This window comes from Lagopus leucura, unplaced genomic scaffold, assembly GCF_019238085.1.
Source record: "Lagopus leucura isolate 7727_CA_CO unplaced genomic scaffold, USGS_WTPT01 Super-Scaffold_100024, whole genome shotgun sequence".
NCBI classification, from domain to species: Eukaryota; Metazoa; Chordata; class Aves; order Galliformes; family Phasianidae; genus Lagopus; species Lagopus leucura.
This window is the reverse complement of record NW_024962276.1, coordinates 2,380,983-2,400,760: the sequence shown is the minus strand read 5'-3', so window position 1 is coordinate 2,400,760 and position 19,778 is coordinate 2,380,983. Positions and strand designations below refer to the sequence as shown.

The following is a 19,778-nucleotide window of genomic DNA, read 5'->3' as shown; positions in this document are numbered from 1 at the left end:
TGGGAGCATGGGGGTTCTTGGTTTTCTGTCTTCTGTGCTGTAGGGAGTGTGTTTCAGAGTTCAGTTAGGGGCTCTTGCATTTTAATAGTGAAACAGCTACTTTGAGGAGATTGGATGGGAAGCACAAATATTTTACTAAAGACAAGTAAGGAGTACATGCTTGCTTCCAAAACACTTAATAGTTCAGGTCAGTGTTTAGCGGCAGATCAAGTGTCTTCCATACCAACGCTATGGTTGTAGATTGTATTTTGACTCCTTCCTTTTCATTCTTCATAAGACTACTCAGGCTTCGTCTTGCTTTCTAAAACACAGCTCTACTGCATTATTATCATTATTACAATGAGGTTCACTGTTTGGAGCTGTACAACCCATATGAGATGTGTTGAGGCTACAGTGTTTGAAAATTGACAGACTGTAGATCATAAACTTGCTCCAGCTGCTCTGATTTGGGTAATTGGTGAAGAGTATAATGCCTTTTCTTAAATAGACCATATAACTCTATTCACCAATATGACAAAGATAAGTTATGTATTCTCATTAAATTCACAGGCATTAGCTGCTTGAGTCATCTGTATTTTCACTGTTGTGTTCATCTGAATGTTATGCAGTACAGTAGCAGATGCAGCTTTCTTATCTGAATAGTATTTGTTATGCTCTGTACAGCTTTAGTGATTGATAGTGTTTTTGAAAAACTGGTCTGTCTGGCCTTTTCAGATCAGTTCACAGTCAGCAACTCAGAAGGAGTTATTCCTCCACTCAATGGCTAAAGGTTGCTAATAGTCTGTTCTCCCTTCAATGCTGTGTGTTTTATTCTTATAGGTAAATATCATGAATCTTTCCTCTAGTATAAAAGTAGTGATGCCATTTCCCACAGTCATAGAATCACCAAGGTTGGGAAAGACCTCCAAGGTCATCTACTCCAGCCATCCAATGCTGCCCACTAACTGTGTCCCTCAGTACCACATCTAAGCATTTCTTAAATGCCTCCAGGAATGGGGATGCAACCACATCCCCAGGCAGCCCATTGCAGTACCTGACCACTCTCAGAAGAATTTTTTTCCTAATATCCAACCTGAACCTTTCCTGCTGCATTCCCACTCATCCTATTGGACTAGACTCTTAAATAAGACTGTGGACAAAGCTTTGTAGAGTTCTTAGAGCCCAAAGCTGATAACAGACTTGATATCAAGTTGTTTTTATCACTGAAGTGCAGTCACTTCTAAGCAGGAAATACAGCAGGTCTTCTTTACCAAAAATGAAACTGGATAACGTGCTTTGGGGCTTTTTCTTCTTAAGACTGCACCAGTTCTGATTGCTTTGGAAAAGCAGCCAACTGTGGCTTGGTTGGACTCTGGCCGAAACACCTGTGTGACACTAATTTACAAAGTCTCTCCAGGTTTTGATGACCTAAAGATGTCAGTGCTTTTTTAAAAAATGAACCTGGGCAAGTACTTCACGCTGTTCCCTGATGTTTTTAATAGAGTTGTTATTGATTACAGAGGGAGTACTGGCTTTTCTAGCACTGGACTTTTTCCCCTAAACAGCTGCATCTAAATTCTAGCAGATGTTTCTCTATTTTGGGCTTTTTGAAACCTCTAAAGCTATTTTCCATCAAAGCACATTAGGACCAAATGGTGAATTTCTGAAAGTCAAAAAACTTTGTTTTTATAATAGAAGTGCTTTCTAATAACAGAAGAGGCGATATTAAAGCTTTTATTGTTGTCTTCTGGATCAAATTGCTACAAATTATTCCATATTTAGTCCAGCAAAACGCTTGTGATTGCTTTGTATTGAATATGAGCTGTAGTGAAGTAAAGCAGCAGTTGAATAGGGTGATGAATTAAAAAAGAGCATCTTCTACAGCTGGGGATCTGTCTTTGATGTGCCATTCATTATTTCCATGCTATACCACGTGCTGGTGGTAAGTGTGGCTTCTTTGTAGTCCGTGTGCATTTGTGTATGTGTAGTATCTCAGCTTTATCCTGATGTTAAGATGATAGGAACCATTGCTTTCAGTGAGTACAACTATTGGAAACTGGAGTTGAGAAACAACTTTTATTCTGATGGGAAAACACACAACTGAGCACTTGTACCAGTTCACTAAGATTAGAAGAAGTTTCTATTTGATATTTCCTGAGCTATGTGGAAACATCCAGCACGCTTATGTTTTCAGTTGAGTATCAGTGCAACAACAAAAATGACTTCTGTCATTTGAGTAGAGAAAACTGGAAAACATTTTTTTTTCTTAGGGCTGCAAAATTTGCATTGGAGAAGGGGTTAGGTGTATATCCTCCTAGCAACTAGATTCTTAGCAACTGCCAGGCTTTCTGTGAGACACTTGGGCATAACTTTGAATGTGAGAGGTCTCCATTGCCACCTTGTTCTTTTGGTCTTCTGCAGCACTTTCTGTTTTCCCTTGTAACGTTTAAATAACTTGGTTCACTTTGTAGATGTAGTCCCCATTTCAGCTGCCACACAGAAGCAAGGAGAAGAGATCAAGCTCTTGGGCTGCTCTTCCTATGTATAGTCTTTTTCTAAAGCTTTTGCTAGATTATCCTAGATTCCTAATGAAAATGTAATCTTTCAAGCTATATTTAAGATGACCATTGAACTAGAGATATGCTGCCTGGTACCTGGGTTCTAAAGACCATCTGGCCTTCCCCAGCATGAATGTCTGTCAAGATACTGCTTTCTTGATGATGTGAAGCTTATGTTATGGGAAGCCACTAGTCTTAGTAGCAATGAGAGTACAAAAAAAGCTGGAAAAGACTTTTAAGATTGTGTCCAACCATCCCCTCAACGTTACAAATCTACCTCTAAACTGTGTCCCTAAGTGCCACATCCAGTGTCTTGAATACCTCCAGAGGTGGAGATTCCACCACCTCCATGGGCAGCCTGACCACCCCTTCTGTAAAGGAATTCTTCCTGATTTCCAGTTTAAGCCTCCCCTGATGCAACTTGAGGCCATGCTGTGTATCCTATCATGAGATTTCAGACACTGCAGCAACAATCTAGGGCTGTGCTTTCCTGGAACTCAGTTTTGATCTATACTGTTGTACATGTTGAAATGGAACAAAAGTCACCATAGAATTAACCTGTGGCCAGTTCTAATGCCTCCTCCTGTGCCTATGTGTTTCAGACACAGTTTTACTGAAGAAGCTGAGGATAAATTTGCCAGTCAAGAGTATCTTCTATTACAGTGTGCTTGTCCAATATTTCCAGGTGCCAGCAGCATCCAAGCAGGCTCAGTGCACGTGCAGCTGTGAGATGGTTCTTGACCATCACCCATTCATACAATGGCAGCAAGTTTTGCTCCTGCCAAAAGATTCGGTTCAGGATTTCCCCACCCCTGCTTCATTTGGATCAGGTCTGAGACACTGGGCCAACTACAGATAGATGAAGTGAAAAGTCTTATTGATTTCCTCCCCCCCCCACGGAAACTGAGGTAAAAAGCCCTGTTGAGGGATGCGGACTACTTGACAGTGCTTGGTGCTGGGGAAATATGCTTATGTGCAAGCTTAGAGTCTGTTCACAGAATACTGTGTGCCTATCCTTTGGAATATAAGAATAAACTCATTTTTCTCTAACAGACAGGGATTGAAAGTCAGGAGAATGATTCTTCTCATGGAACAGGAATGCTTAACATTTTTGTTCCGTATTAAATTTCAATTTTTAAAATGTGAAATGCTAGATAGAAAGAGCCTGTGGGGATTATGGGGATTTGGCATTTGTTCAACTGGATTAAAAGCCTTTATTGTTTTAATTCATCTATGCCTTCACAACTTGTGTAGCCTGAGAACAGAAGCCCTAAAAATGTGTTAGGAGATCACTGCAATAGCTGTCATCTTTGATTCATGATTAGAGGATGTTTCAGCCCTTTACGTGCTGGCCTGTCCTTTTATGTGGGTGAGGCTGAATGCAGTGTAATAACTTTTTGTCATGAATGTTCAATATCTTCTGGTATTTTGACTTGTAAAGAAATCTGTCCAGATACATGGGAATGAGATCCTCTGCTTTAGGAGAGTTAAAACCAGGTTCTACCCAGAGCAGATTCCTGTCCACGAAGGAAGAAGCCTGGAATACAGAAATGAGGAATTTAAACAAGGGGGCTGTATGTGAAGCAATAGGGTGTGACTTTGTGGGACCATAGCCTGATTTCATTGAGAACTTCTTATGGTGACGCTGACTTCCTCATTGCAGCCTATCAATACCTGAAGGGAACCTACACCCAGGAGGGGAGTAAACTCTTCAAAAGGGCTGACAATAGCAGGACTAGGGGAAATGGATCCAAGTTGAAGGAGGGAAGATTTAGGTTGGATGTTAGGGGGAAGTTCTTTACTAGGAGAGTGGTTAGGCCCTGGAACGGGCTGCCCAGGGAGGTTGTGGATGCCCCGTCCTTGGACGTGTTTAAGGCCAGGTTGGACGGGGTCCTGGGCAACCTGATCTGAATGTGTATGTTTGGTGGCCCTGCTAGGCAGGGGGGTTGGAACTACATGATCCTTGGGGTCCCTTCCAACCCGGGTGATTCTGTGATTCTGATCCCCAGAACAACTGGCTGTGGGAACCTGTAGATGTGCGAACTCTGGGCCATGTTCCTGCCAGCTTCCTGAGTATTCACGCAGGAGAGAATATTTTCCCAGCAGGGAGCTCCATAAAGTGAGAAAGGCTTAATGATTTATTCTGCTCAGTGTGATTCAAGGGGGTAAGAGTCCTAATGATAGATGAGGCTCTCCTTTGAGGGAGCCGCTGTCACTTAGCTGTAGAATATATTATGTTGACATATAGCAAACATGAAAAAAATTGGTTTGGAAACTGGTTTGGTTAAAATAAGAGACTAAGCTGGTGTGGAACTGGGGAGAAGCCATGGAGGAAGCACAGGTTTTGTTTAAGATGCTCAATGACTTGTACTTGGATACGTTTTTCTACTTCATCCATAGAAATAATATTCAAACTTCAAAAGGTGATGTGTGCAGTAAGTTGTTTTTCTGTGAGGCAGGTCTCCAAATTCATTTCCATCTGATGTGAGGTGTTAATTCAGAATTCTCAGTGACTTCTTGATCCCGATTTTGGGAACAGAGCCAGTTAGATATATTTAAAGTGGAGGTAATGTCAGGAAGGTTATTCACGCAGCTAGGAAACCACAGCAGTGACAGAATAAAGACCATCTATCTTCCAAAATCCTATAAGCTTAGAGCAAAATAAGGAAAAAATTGTGCTGACTTCCTTGAATTGTTTTACCTGAGAGAATAAGACAATTGAAACTTGTTCCTAGCTTGAATGTTCCATTGATTTAGGTGAGGTGTGTTTTGGATCATAAGCTAGAACACGACATTTATTTTGTTAATTTTAACACTGGCTGTTTTTAGCATTTTGTTTCACCAAGAAAGCAGTGCAAACAGCTCTGCCAGCCAACTTTCCTTCCTTTCCCAGCTCACCTTGCAGCATTTTGTTACTGATTTTTCCACCCCACATCCCCACAGTTTGTGCTATCAAGTAAAGAATCACTTCCTTCTTGCCATACTTTAATTTGGGAACTAGTGACTGCTACACAAACAAGAAAAAGTTCTAATTTTATGGCAGAGTTGCCTGTCTGTCAGAATAGGAGTGAAGGACTTGTTCATTTCTGTTCTGAATAACATTTGGATTTGGACATTTGATGGATTGGAGAAGTGGGTTTTGAAGTGAGTTGAACAGAGGAAAATGAATATCTTTAATTTCAGGGATGCTGCTGGATACATACATATCTATTGTCTTGCTTATAGCAGCCCTGAAGCTGGGAGTTAAAGGTTCAAGATACAAATTACATGGCTTGCTTTTGCCCTGAAAATAGCTTTAGTAGTCATCTATAAATGAACAACGTGCATCTTTTGGTAATATCAGGGTGTAGTTAAAGTAGTTATGCTTTGACTCTACCTTTAATCCTAATGGTCACTTTAATTTCTCTTCAGAAAATTAGTTTCTCCTCGTATAATGGATCCTTGGGTGTTTTTTCAGTGCTGCTATTTTTATATGCAAAATCAGTTTGGGGCCACATTTTTGGTAGAAAACTTAGGAAGCTGTTCTATGGCATTTCTGACTATCAGTAAGCATCAGCAATAGTTGATTAATGTTGCCTCTGAGCTGCTATTTCCTAAAATACAGTCATTTTTTTTTTTTTCAGATACGTACATTTGTTTCAACGAAGTTATTTGTAATTATAGCCACTAAAATTCTACTTTCTTGTGCAGATGCTGGGCCAAGCTTGACATCATTTGAAACTCCCAGGAACTTGAATTGATTGGATGTATTTAAGCAAAGTTTTCATGTTCTCTACGGGAAAGAATGAGGTGTCTGCCTGAAAATGTAGTCCTTGGAGACACTTCTTAGAAGGAACGCTCTCTGTGTTATATGTTAATCTTTATTATTACTAGGCTTCTGCTCTTCATAACAAAAGGAGAAAAGGACTGTAAAATCCAAGTCATGGCAGTAAGATATGAACAGAATACAAGGTAGGAGCTCAGTAATGGAGATTTCATCTGGTTTGCTCCGCTAATGGTAGATGGAAGATTTGTGGTTTTGTTGTATTTCATATTGTCACTTATATCCAGGAAGGTGCACATCATTATTTCTAAGATGTGTAAGAACAAAGGTGTTAAAGGTATGGGGGACCAAAATCTGATAGCTGAGTGAGAAGGTGTTGGTACCATGGGTTTATTTTGCCTATGGGTAGAATCTTCCACAAGGGAGCTGCAGGACACTGATCTTGTGCTTGCAAATGAGTGCATCAGCTGAGATATTCCAACAAGCCTTATCTCATGTCTCTGCTGTAATTATCCATCTTGGAGGCTTGGTGTGCTAAGGCATGATGAGTACAGATGTTCTCTGCTGCATGATGGAAAAACAAGCACTTTGCAAACCAAACAAACATGCTGGTTACAGTAATCCTCGTTCCCCATGGCGGTTTGCAAATCATGCAAACATAAACAATTCTATAGAATTTTGAGCAAGTGTAATCTGCTCCCATTCAAAGAGAGCCGGATTGTTGCTTCTTGCAGCTTTAGCTTATGAAATCTGTAATGTAATTATAGTGTAGAGATAGCAAGAATGGAGGGAATTTGGCTTAATGTGCAGCGAGTTCTCAGATGGGAGATAAATACAGATATTTCAGGAAACTATGCACAAATTGAGCAACTCATCCACTGAGTGAGAATTGCATCTTGGCTTGGAGGTTGTTTTGGCCTCTTCCTGAGCAGGCAACACTGCAAGAGAATTTACTCCTTCTCCCCATGACTTTCTTGACAGAGATTGATCCAAGTCAGGTCTGTTCATCCCATCAAAGAACTGGGAGCAGAGCTGAAAGGACAGGAATTCCCACTGTGTGCATCCTTAACATAGGGCTCAAGGGCCCAATTTTGTGTCCACTGTTGGCTGTGGATTAGATGAGCATCCCTGAGGTGAGCCCCCTGTTAATAGACCTGGTTAGCTATAGAACGTGGAGCACTTCCAGAGAATTCCCTTCCTGTCTGCTCTCATGTGCCAGCCAGAAGTGGTGGAGAGATCTACCATGGTACCTTGTAGGACCTCTGCTAAAGGAGAGCTTATCTGTCTGATGAGGGAACACATGCATCCCTTTCTGTCCCTAGCAAGAGGTTGTTTGGAGAGCCTAAAGCTGGCTGCATGAAGGGGAGGCTCTAGGTGATGCTATGGGTATGTGAGGGTGTTAAAATTGGCTAATGTGAGTTAGTGCACTTGGCCTGCTGCCCAAAAGTACAAACAATTGTGGGAAGACTTCAAATGGTTTTTAATAGCTACAGCTACAAGAGCTGTGAAGAATGCCTTTATGCGTGCATCTTTCACAAATAAATTATGAGAGGAAGTGTCTTTCCATTGAAACAGAGTGGTGTAGTTCATAATGCTCTATGTAGCAGAGAGCTGAAATGCAGCCATAAATAATGGCAACTGCTGCACAGAACAAATAAGGGATTTGCCTTTTGCATATGCTTTGCTAATTTGCTTAATAATGCAAATGTATGATGGGATTTAACATGAAATCCTTATTTAAGTGCCAGCCTCTTGTCAGAGCAAGATGGGATCTGCTGTTGGTAATTAGCACTGTTTTGGGGGGTGAAACTTCCTAGAGTCTTGTGGAGTTCAGTGAGTTTAGGCTAGCTGGTGTTTCTGGCTTTGTGGGCTCAAATAATTTCTTTCTGGTGGGCAGATGGGGAGGTGCTTAGGTGACTTGGCAAATGTAGGTGAGTGTGTTTGGGAATGGTGGCATTACCTGACCTGAGAATTGGGCAGGAGTTGAGAATGGGAAGAGTGGAAGGGAGGTCTGGAGGGAGAGGAACAAAGACAGTGTAAGAAAGAGCAGAGAACATGGATCTCTTGGGGTCTGAAATAGTAAGCATGAGGTGTTTTGTTGTGTTTTTTTCTTTTCTTCAAATGGACTTTATCCAAATAGAACTCCTAACTCAGGGCTGGAAAGCATTTGTTTTGTACTCAGTGCTCAGATGTGTTTCAAAATTGGCACCTTTGTGCGCCTCAGAACTGGAGAAAATCACTTGTGTTTACAAAAGTCTCTTCTCTGCCAAAAAAAGGTCAGTTGTGTTTATGTGCACTGGCTGGATCTCACCTCCTCCTTGGAACCCCATGTGTGTGTGCTGGAACTCCATCAACGTTGTTTTTTAATGTTGTGTGATTGATCTGCCCTGTGCCGTTGCTGTTAGCCTTGGGGCTAATTTTTAATACATGCTCTGCCCGTGCCAGCAGTGTGGAGCCCATCAGATGGCTCTGAGGTGAGGCAGGAGGGCAGCAAACACAGCTCTGTGCCTTGTTGCTGCAGCTAGAGCACTGGCATGGAACTTGGCGCGAGGGCAAGCCTTCCCACTACCCCTCCTAAAGCCTGCTCTTTTCCTGGCTGATTTCTTAAACATGAGCACAAAGCGACTTGCGAGGCCCTTCACCATCCCATGGGAACTCCTCCACTCTGCTGCTGGGTGGAATTGGCTCCTGCTACTGGGAGAGTCCTGGGAGTGTGTGCAGCTTCTCACCGTGTGCCTGGCCAAGAGGCTCCTTAGAGACATGAGGTAGGCTGACGTCCTCAGTCTTGCCGGCAGATGTTCATTGCTTTGTATCAGGATGAGGGAAGCAGGTAAAGCCTCTGATGGGCTTGAAAGTTAAGACCTTGGAGAACAAATGCTAGGTCTTAGCTTGTACAAAAATGAAGCTACTGTGGAGTGAGTCATGTTCACATCTCCATTAATCACACTCCAGCAGTAAAACATCACGATGGAGGCAAGCTTTAAATTGAAGAGATAAGAAAACAGAAAACAATGCAAGTTGTAACAAATTAATCTCAACTGTGTGTAAATTGAATGTGTTAAACCTCTTTCTATATGGGTGCTGTGTCAGAGCTGGAGTGGCTGTAATTTTCTTTACATTTTTAATAGCATTGAGGCATTTTCATTTTTCAAATGAGAGGGTTCACTCCAGGGTTTATAGCTCTTTCTGCAGAGAAACCCATATGCATGTTTTCAGCTGCTATGCTTCCAGGCTATTGATGAGTGGGTTATTTTGTAGTTCTTCATCTCCTGGTACTTTTGTTGTTTTTTTTTTTTTTTTTTTTTAAAGCTTTGTTAATGATCTCAGTGAGGACTCTGGGTGGACTTACAGCCTCCTGAGTGGCTATTTCTGCCTCCACTGAGATAGTGAAGGAGTGGTGGTAAGAAGAGAGGTGCTGGCTTTGCATTTAAAACCACCTATTCTTGGCATCTCTGCACTAGTAAAACTGGCACACCACCTCGTAAGCAGGCAGTATGCCATCCTGACAGATGGCTGTGCAAACAAGCAGCCAAGAGGCTATACATGAGCATCAAATGCATTTGTGGAGGGCAGCACATCCGGCCAGAATCCTCCAAGAGGTTCAGCAGCTCCGGGTTGAAAACCAATATGTGAGAAAATGTCATTGATATTTCAACTCACAGCTGGATTAACTGGATAAAGGCAAGGCTGGAATTCCCAGATCATAGTTCTGGGAAGTATAAGATCAAATTCTGCCTGCTGCAGGGTGTGAAAGGGAAAAGACTATCGCATCGATTCCTCCATTTCTCTCTTGAAATGCTCTTCATACAATGGGCAGAATGGCATCCTCACCTATTTCATGTCAATTAGTCAAGAATTTGGACACCTAGGGGGCTGCTTTTCTTTATTAAGCTTGAGTGATGTTTCTGTAGTTAGGATCCCTTGGCAAACTTATTAATGCTAAAATACAGAGATGATGGTGAAGGTGATGTCCACGTTGTAGCAGTACAGTAAAATGCTGATATGCTTCTCAGGGCAATTGAGTGGGACTCAAGATTTCTAAATTCAGACCTTTCCTGACGTAGCTTCACAATGCATGAAATTACTGTGCTTCATCTTGAAAAACTGTTAGCTTTTCACTAAATGCTCTGCCTGGAAAGCAAATGGTAGGAAACTTCCTCCAATTCTTTGCACGTGATTGGAACTTGAAAGAATAATTTGAAACCAATATAATAAAGAAAAAGGCAGAAAACTCTAGTTTAGCAAATCTGGAATGCAGCTGGCATCTACAGAAGTATTCTTTGTTCATCTGTGGGTCCATAGCATGTGCTTCTAAACAGTGTAATTACACTGATTAGCTTTATTCACAGAGTAATCAGATCAGTGCCTGGTGAAATGAGTTGTTCCCCCACCCCCCACGCTTTAAGACATAAGGAGATTATTTTCATTTAGTAGGTTTCACAGTTTGTTAGTGCCAATATGTTCAAAAAAATAAAAAGTACTGATAATCATGTGGAATAGTTGGAACTTGGTGAGTAAATTGGTGTTCAGACAGGAACAGATCCCAAGGGCCTTAGTACATAGCTTGCAAGGGAAATAGCGGGCTTCAAAACCATCAGTTTCTCACCTAAATATTTATTTATATTGCAGTGATACCCACAGAGGCTCCACCTGATGGGGATCCAATTGCAATGAGAAGCAGAGCCACTGATGCAGGGTATATTGATAACTGCACACCTTGGCCAGCTTTCCCACCACCTCCTGTGTGCTAAGGCAGCATCACTGGCAGATCCAGGTTCTTAATCTGTTATCATTATGTTGATCTGGGGTTCTGTGTAGTGTGAGCTGAAAAATCTGATTTTATTTGTCATATCACAGAATGGCCAGGGTTGGAAGGGACCTCAAGGATCATGAATCTCCAACCCCCTGCCACACGCAGGGCCACCAACCTCCATGTTTAATGCTAAACCAGGCTGCCCAGGGCCCCATCCAACCTGGCCTTGAACACCTCCAGGGACGGGGCATCCACAGCCTCTCTGTGCAGCTGTTCCAGCACCTCACCACTCTCTGTAAAGAATTTCCCCCTGATGTCCAGCCTAAATCTCCCCTTCCTCAACTTAAAACCATTTCCCCTCGTCCTACACATATCAACACTTTCAAAGAGTTGATTCCCCTCCTGTTTGTAGGCTCCCTTTAGGTACTGAAAGGCTGCACTGAGGTCACCCTGCAGCCTTCTTTTCTCCAGGCTGAACAAGCTCAGCTCCCTCAGCCTGTCCTCATAGGGGATCTTAGTTTTCCCATTTTGTTATTATATAGGAGAAAAAAACACAAGACAAAGGCTTCTGAATAGTTGCATTATCTTGAATGTTTATTTGGTGACCAGTTACAATTTTTCTGCCTCTGTTTTTCATTTCAGCTAGGATAAGAGTATCTAACATGTAAGTTAGATGTAAGGAACTTGACAACGCCACAGCCTCAGTAATACATACGCAAAACAGATCTACGATTTCCTTTGCTTATTTGAATTTAAAAAAAAAAAAAGCTAATTTACACTATTTAGTAGAAATAAGTTGTTTTCCTTTTGAACAATACTGTAAACTAATTAATAATTTGTCGAAGCTTCGAAGGTCTACTGCTGACCTGATTTACTTTACTGCATGCTGTTAAGACTCCACAGCGGTATGACTGAAGAGTGCTCTTGTGGTCTTCCAGAATTGAAATGACTCCATAAATCTCCTTCAATCCAATAATACATTAATTAAATAAATGTATTGTGCATGCCTTTTGAACACAGATATTCATTATTTTGCTTGATGAGTGACCTCAGCTAGAATTTGCTGATGTCCAAAGGGGTAAGCTTGTGACCTCAGGAACGTGGTTAATTTTAATTAGTCCAAGACGTGTTCAGACTCTGTTGTTTTGAAGCATTTTAATTCAGTTTTGATGGCATTATTCTCAGGGAGCATGAAACAGACGCACATAATTCTTGTTAGCATATTACTTGAAGCTGACTTCAAACATGTGTTCATTGTAAATTGTCAGACTGTTTTCATCCACTGGGAATCCTGTCTGCCAATCTGCTTTTCTTTAAAAAAATAATTGTTATTAGTACTACTGTTATTGTTTGCAGCTCACACACAGGATCTATGGCATGTGGTTGGCCCTTTTTATGTTCAGATCTATATGGAAAAAAAATCTCTGCTTATACAAGCTTGTAGTATAAGCCTCGCTATTTCTCACTTGTTTTTGTTCTATGGAAGACTGGTTTCTTTAAAGGAGCTACTCTTAACTTTTGTTGCCAGTTACAATTTTTTTTCCTATTCTGCCTTCAAATTGAATGGTGGCCATCTCAGCACAGTCTTATAAATGATAATGAGAGTACCACGATGACCTGCCTGAGCACAGCTTTCTGCTTTTGGGTGCTGACTGTGGCATGGCAGTTTCCTTGATCTCAGGCACTTTGCAGTAGGAGGTGTAACTATTGCATATGCGTTGCTGCTGTATACAGTACTGTCTGCTCAGGTACATGCAGGGCTTAAAAGATCCATTAGTTACTCCAAAGTTGTGAGGTTGGTTGGTTTTCCCAGTAGGAAAGAACTGAAGAGTTTCTGTCTAGAAGTATTGGCAGTACGGTGAGCTTTGTAACAGCTCCCTGAGCTCTGTGCACCTAGATAGGGTGCAAATGGGATCATAAATTTGTGCTGCTGCTTCTCTTATGTGTATTTGAGAATCTTTGGGGCATTTGTATTGCAACGCCAAGGAAGAGATCAATTTAAAAGTCATGTTTAGGACGCAGTTTCTGTTTCTTTGTTTTTTTTTCTGCCCATATCTGGTACAGTTTTAGGCCATGTTGTCTTACCAACTTCCAAGGTGTCGGGCATTGATCTGGGATCAGCCTTCCCAGCAAAAGACCAATACATTTTGCCTTCTCAGGAACTGAAGGCAGAAGGCAGAGCTTGATTCTCACTGTGGGTACTTAAATACTATAGCAGAAAACAAAATAGAAATTACAGTGGAAATTGGAAAAAATGTTAATCTAGGAGTGAATTTTCATTTTCTAATACTCTGAGAATGTTTTTTAAAACTGTCACAGTTTCACTTTTCTATCTAGAAGTAGAGATGGAAGAGCTAGATAGCATGTAGAGATCTACAAGAGATTTACTCCCACCCACTATTTCATTGTTAGCATGTGAATTTGAGTGCATTTCTTCACCAAACTGTCCCAGCGTTTGTGGATTACAGATCACTCTGCAGGTTTTTCCTTGACTTCTGATCACTTTCAGATAAGAAATACTCTACGTCATCTCGTGCCAGGTGACCACTGCCTCTCTGCATAGTTCTCTTGCTTGACCCATTCATTATTTTCTCTGCAGTGTGTATTATGATATCCTATGTTATGATGTTGAATAAGGTCTTGAGGTATTTTTTGGCTTGTTTCTTTTTGACAGAATAAACTTGCTTGCAGAGTAAGCAGTCTATTTGCTGAGTGCTTAATATGTGATTTCTACCTAGATGAAAATCTCAGGGATTTCTGGCTTATGTTGGAATAGAGGCTCATTAATTACCCACTGCAGTCAGTGGTTACTATCTGAGTTTTTTTTCTCTGCAAAAGAGAAGATTCTGTTCTTGTGGCCTCTTGGGGTCACACAATTGTAAGGCACAAACGTCTTGATGCTGAAAGGCTTGGCTGAGCATAGCCATACAGCTCTGCTTTGTTAGGCAGGAGCCTTAGTTTACAATCTTGGCTGTAGTTCTTCCTCCCAAGTCTGAAAGGAGCTATAAAGTTAACAGTTCTCTGCAAAATTTATGCACCTTGTGAAAATGTTGGAAAACATTCTTTGGACCTCTCCCCAACTAAAATTTCTTTAGCTTGGGAGAAACCAGTTACACAGCCAACTTCTCCTCCTGCTTTAGATTGGTTCATGCTTTGTGTGACCCTTGATCTTGAATGCTTTCATTATGTGTTACTTACTCCTCTGTAGTGTTCTTGCTAGCAGCAGACAAGTGAGGACTGAATTTGGTCATCTCGTCAATGACATAAATTGGATTCGAGTTACAGTAAGACGTGATGCTTGCAGTAAACATGTTGGAAGGAGAACAGCACATGATTTTGTACTGTTAACAACTTGATGCATGGGACAGTTTTGTTGTGTTTCTCTCCTCTCTCCCAGTAGCTGTTGCCCCATGGCAAGGGTTGGAAATGGTAAACCCTTCCAACTCAAGCCATTCTGTGATTCCAGGATTGTGCAAAACTGTTCCTTCTGGCATCAATACTTGGGTTATCCTATCCTGACATGTGGAGGGACCTGCAGTTCTAGCAGCACTCCCTGGTGTTTGCTGAATTAGTAGATACTGGTTAAAAGAACAGCACCAAAAATCCCTCAAACACCACCACACAAAGCCAAAGAACCACAAACACTGAAGGAGCTGATGTGAGGGTGTTGTCCAACAATAACATGTCTCCATTACAACTTCCTGGCTCCCTTCTGTTCTAAATGCCAGTACCCATGCCCAGGTACTAAGAAAGCATGCAGAGGAAGCATGGGCTCTCTAAGGCTCGAGCAGAGCTGTGAGGGTGTAGCACCAATCTATTCATTGTGCTCTCTCATGTGTATGACTGGAATTGTGTGATCTATCAGATAAAACAGCTGCTCAAGGGATGTGCTGACTGGGATCTCCACCTCCTTTAAGAAGCAGAAGTGCAAAGCACTGAGCTGTTCAAACCATCCTGTATCTAGGAGGCAACTGAGTGACTCTGGTATGTGACTTCTGGGGGAACGTTAGACTTGGGAAGACTTTCCTCCCTGCTCCTTTCTTGAGAAAGAAAGAAGTTTCCCTGTATTGCTTCAGGCCTATATCTCAAAATGACACATTGGTACCAAAGATTGTAGAGCAGAGCACATCGCTCGTGATGCATTGCTCCCTATCCACATAATTCCTCTGTTTTATGATCAAAATAAAACACTTGAAATATGCTGGATGGGAGAGAGAACAAAATGCTGGAGGGGAACCTTTAAGTTGTATCTCTCTGGACTTATTTATAAGATTGAACTACTTTTTTTTTCCTCTTCTTACCCCACAACCCTTTCCCTCTTTCTCCTCCTTTCCTTCAAATACTCTGACTGGTGCTGACAGAAATGATTATAGCTTATGAGTGATAATATAATTCAGTTTCCCTCAAGGAGAGATGCTATCAGAGAAGGTTTCTTTTAAATATACTGGTTGAAAAGAGCCATCTTTCTTCCTAGAAGAACAGTTATTAATCTCTTACTAGTACATTTTCATATCGTTTTGGACATTTATTTCCATGCTGTGATATTATAAAACCAGGCATTTGTGTCAGTTTTGATGCAGTGCAACATGCTGGAACATGAAAAGGCGTAATTACCACTGTGGTCATTTGAATTGCTAACCAGATCCTGACATTTTCAAATCGGACCAATTTCTTAGTGATCCAGAAGCGAGCCTGGATGCTATATGAGCTGCATTTCAATTAAGCAACTCAACATTTAAAAAGGAAGCACAGAGCACACATTCCCAAAGCAGTGCTAAAATGAGGAAATGCTTTCCTAGTTTTCTGCTGCTCCACTAGAGTAAATGTTTTGCTTGTGAGTTTCCTTGATAAAATCATAGGCATTGTTAATTCTGATGCGTTTAAATATTCCATAAGGTCTCCTTAAGGAAATGTTTTCAACTCTTTTTATGGATGTAATCACAGCAACCTGCTCTAAGACCACATTTATTTGTGAGGTGAACTCTTGGCATTCCTGAACTTTGGTGTTACGGAATTTGTTCTCTGGGCCCCACTTGTGGTGCAGGCTTCATAACAAGCACAACCTGTGCTTCCAACACGACGAGGGAGCTGAGTTTTAGCTAGTGGATGCCCTTGTCTGTGTTTCTGCTTGCAGAGGGGCAGTGTTGCTTGGAGAGCTTATCTTGTAGTGGTTGGGATGTAATGGTGCAGAGCAGCCGTGAGAGATGGTCTGATGTCAGTGAGTGATGCTTTGTGATGTGAAAAGCTTCTTTACAAGAGTAATTCGGAGGATGTTGGCATCCTGTGTGCTTTTAGCCTCCTGGACCTGTGGAATGTAGCTAATGAGTAATGGTATGTTTCAGACCAGAGACCAGGAAAAGAAGTGCAGCAAGGAGGGAAAATGAATGGGAAGAATACTTCTGTTTTGTGGAGAAAAGTGGCAGTTTTGAGAAAATGTCTCCCTTATTCGGTGGGAAAGCAGCATCAGTATTAGACTACAAAAGGCAAGAAAGCATAAAACACAGTGTTCTAAATTAATGTGAAATACTTGTATAGGATTACTCAAATTTTCTTTCATTTACTTGAGAAGTTTTACATCTAAATACCTGAGGAGGTTGCATACACACCACCTCTCACCCCATTTTTCTTTGACAAATGCCAATACGTGGAAAAGGTAAATTCTTGCTCTTGTGTGGGGAGATGCGTGGTTCTTGTCCTCCTGTGGACTAAATCCTCATTTTTCTTAAGCTGTGGGTCTGCTTATTGAATGAAGGAGAGAAAGATGACAGAAACCAGCTGCAGGTTCCTTTTAATGATCATACTTGAAACTTACATAGGGATTTCCTGCCTGAAAATATTGGATTTGCATATCTGTCATAATATTTTTGCGTATTAAACTATGGAAGTATAGCTGTAGACAAATGAGGCTAAAAATTGACTTGAATTAATGGTTTTTGTTATAACTCATGTTTCAAAGGGTTGAGAGGAATGCTCTAATTCATTTTTGTGGAAATATTTAAGTATTTCAGACAGTCTTTATTTTCCTGGCATGCAGTTCAGTGTCTGCAATATCACTCATTGAACCTACCACGAATTGTCCTCCTATCCTTAAAGTTGGTCTCTGGATCTGCTCGAGTCCCACGCGAGTCTCGGAATGGCTGTACCTGTGCTGATGGTGTTATGACGTGTGGTGCTTAATGCAGCCTTTTAGGAAGTAAAGTTGATCTTGAGAACACAGATAATCTGTGCGTGTTGTGCTTTGCAGTCAAGTTGGCAGTGGATAATTTCCATGCAACAGATGTGTTTGATTATGGTAACCTGGGGCATGAAATTACTCCTAATTCTAAAACTAGTGGATTCAAGACAGTGCTGGGCTGTGCAGTTATTTCCACTGCAGAGATGTCTAGACACCTCACCCAGGGAGCCAGGCCCCAAGGTAATAAGCACTGCAGTATATGCAACAAAAGCTCTCTTCCAGACTGAAACAGGTTTAAAAATACACTTTAAAGCACGCTGGCAGTTCTAAAAAGGGGAAGAAAGTCTGTTCAGATTGTGAAACTCCTGGTTTAAAAAAATAAAACCACTGCATGGCAAGAAGTGAACGTGATACTGTGCACAGTCAGGGATTCACTCATTACCTCTTAGATTTCTCTTCTTTTTGCATGTCTGTGTCTGCTCAGCCCACTGTGCATCACAGCTGCTGCCATATGCTGGTTGCATGAGCGATAGTAGGCTTATGATAGAAAGTATGTATGATGCAAGGGTTGAGAGACTGGGGTTTTATAATGGGCTGCCTCTTGTCAGCTTGCTTGACCTCTCACCAGTGTGCTGGGAATGGTGTGGGGTGTCTGTTTTAAAGCAAACTGATGTAAGTGGCTAATGAACAATATTTATGGCTGGATGTCTGAAGTTCAAGCACAAAGTATGAAACAATTAATAAACTCATTGGTACTTATGTTTGTGGCTTCTTTTGTGAAGTGCTTCATGGTAAGCCACCTCAGCCACTTCTGCATGCACTTCCACAGCCACGGACTACTTGCCTGTGCAGTGCTACTCTCAAACGAGCATTGCATTGCTTGTCCTGAAGAAAAAAATGCCAAATTTTCTTAATCTGAGTGCAGATGGGATTCTCAGTGCTAAGAAAAGCTGGAATGTATGTGCATCTGTAACATGGTGCATCTTCTCTGCGTAGTCAATGTCACACTGTTAAATCAGAGCCCCATTTCTGGAGCATTTTAAAAATATTCTTTTGAATGTTGTGTTGGTTTTGTTCTTCAATTCAGCTCTGGTAGAAAATGGGTCAGATTATGACCCAGCCTGGAGCTGAGACAAAGACTTGTGGGCAGAGTAATGGTTGCTGCCATCCATCACTTGCTCCTCTGTCAGATGGGACAAGGTGAACCTCTTCCCATTCCCTGTGGAGGCACTCTGGCCTCATGTCATCCCTCCATCAAGAAGCTGTCACCTGCGATGGCAGCAGGGACACGAGTAAGTACTTGCAGGGATACAAGAAAGCATTGCTGTGAACAAAACTTTCAGCTTTAATTAGTAGTGTTAAGTGATGTCTTGAAAGCCTGTAGGTATAAACAGACAAATAAGCTAGTAGAATTAAAAACAGATGTTAGAGCTTAACTCCTTTAATAACATCCTCTGCCTCATCTCCATTTAAAAAAAAATCTTATGTCAGTTAATGCCCAATTCTATTTATACATTTCTCATTTGCATGCAGATTTAGCATAATGTATTCAGGAAGGCAACACGCTTTTTATGTGAACAGAGAGGGCCGTTAGTATTCCTGAAATCTTCCATTTCTTACCTTCTTCCTAGCAACTTGCCCAGATGGAAGGAGCTTGCCTTTAAAAACTAAGTTGTGTCTCAAGTTCCATAAGCTTTGTTGTCCATAATGGTAAATAAAATCTGTAGTGAAATCCCATAGAAATGTCACCTGGGTTACTGGAAAGCACACTGGAAACTCTTAATGTGAAACTCCTTCAGTGCCATAGAAGCACAAGGAACTCCTTCCAGATGCACTGTCCTCTGCCTTTCCGAAGCAAGCTGTTAATTGTGACCATCTGCAACTGTAGAAACTGTAGAACTGTAGAAATGAAGCAGGCATGATTCTCATCTAAACATTGTGAGTGCACAGCCTCTGACCGTGGCCGGGGCACGAGAGGAAGTGTGTGTTAAGACAGCTGCTAATAAGGAGGAAGAAGGGGGGAAAGAGAAGGAGAGGAAAATGCTGTGGCAACTTTGCATCTCTAAACCAGCTTTGCTTTGCCCGTGAAATTCCTGGTTGCAAAATGCCTTGCGTTGCTGCAAGTCTGAAGAGCGTGAACCAATTGTAGTGTTTGTTTCCAGCATCTGGATTTATACTGGAAATGCTCTGAATCTTGAAAGAAGGACCACAGAGGTGAACACTGTTGTCAGCAAAAGCCTTTTTCAGTAAACCTGACTTGAGATGTACAAATGCTTCCTGACTGACTTTATCCAAGGATCCCTCTAGGATCCCTATGGCAGGGATGTCAAAAATAGCACCCAGGTGGATCCTGAGTGACATTTGGCAAAGCATAGTGAGAGGAGAAATGACTGTGAGAAGTAGGGACATCAATTACAATGTCCTGCTGAGTTGCTGACGTGACCAGAGCAGAATCCCCATTCTACACAAGCAAGAGGTGACAGATGAGCAGCAACTTGCCTCTGAGCAGCAACATCTTCTAGCTCCTGTAATTGTTTGTCTCTGTGCTTA

The 19,778-nt window shown here is 41.6% G+C and overlaps 1 long non-coding RNA gene across 1 annotated transcript in view; it reads left to right on the top strand.

Moving 5' to 3' along the window:
* The window catches only part of LOC122184472, a 40,007-nt gene that overhangs the window by 11,492 nt on the left and 8,737 nt on the right, over positions 1–19,778 (top strand). The window lies entirely within an intron of this gene.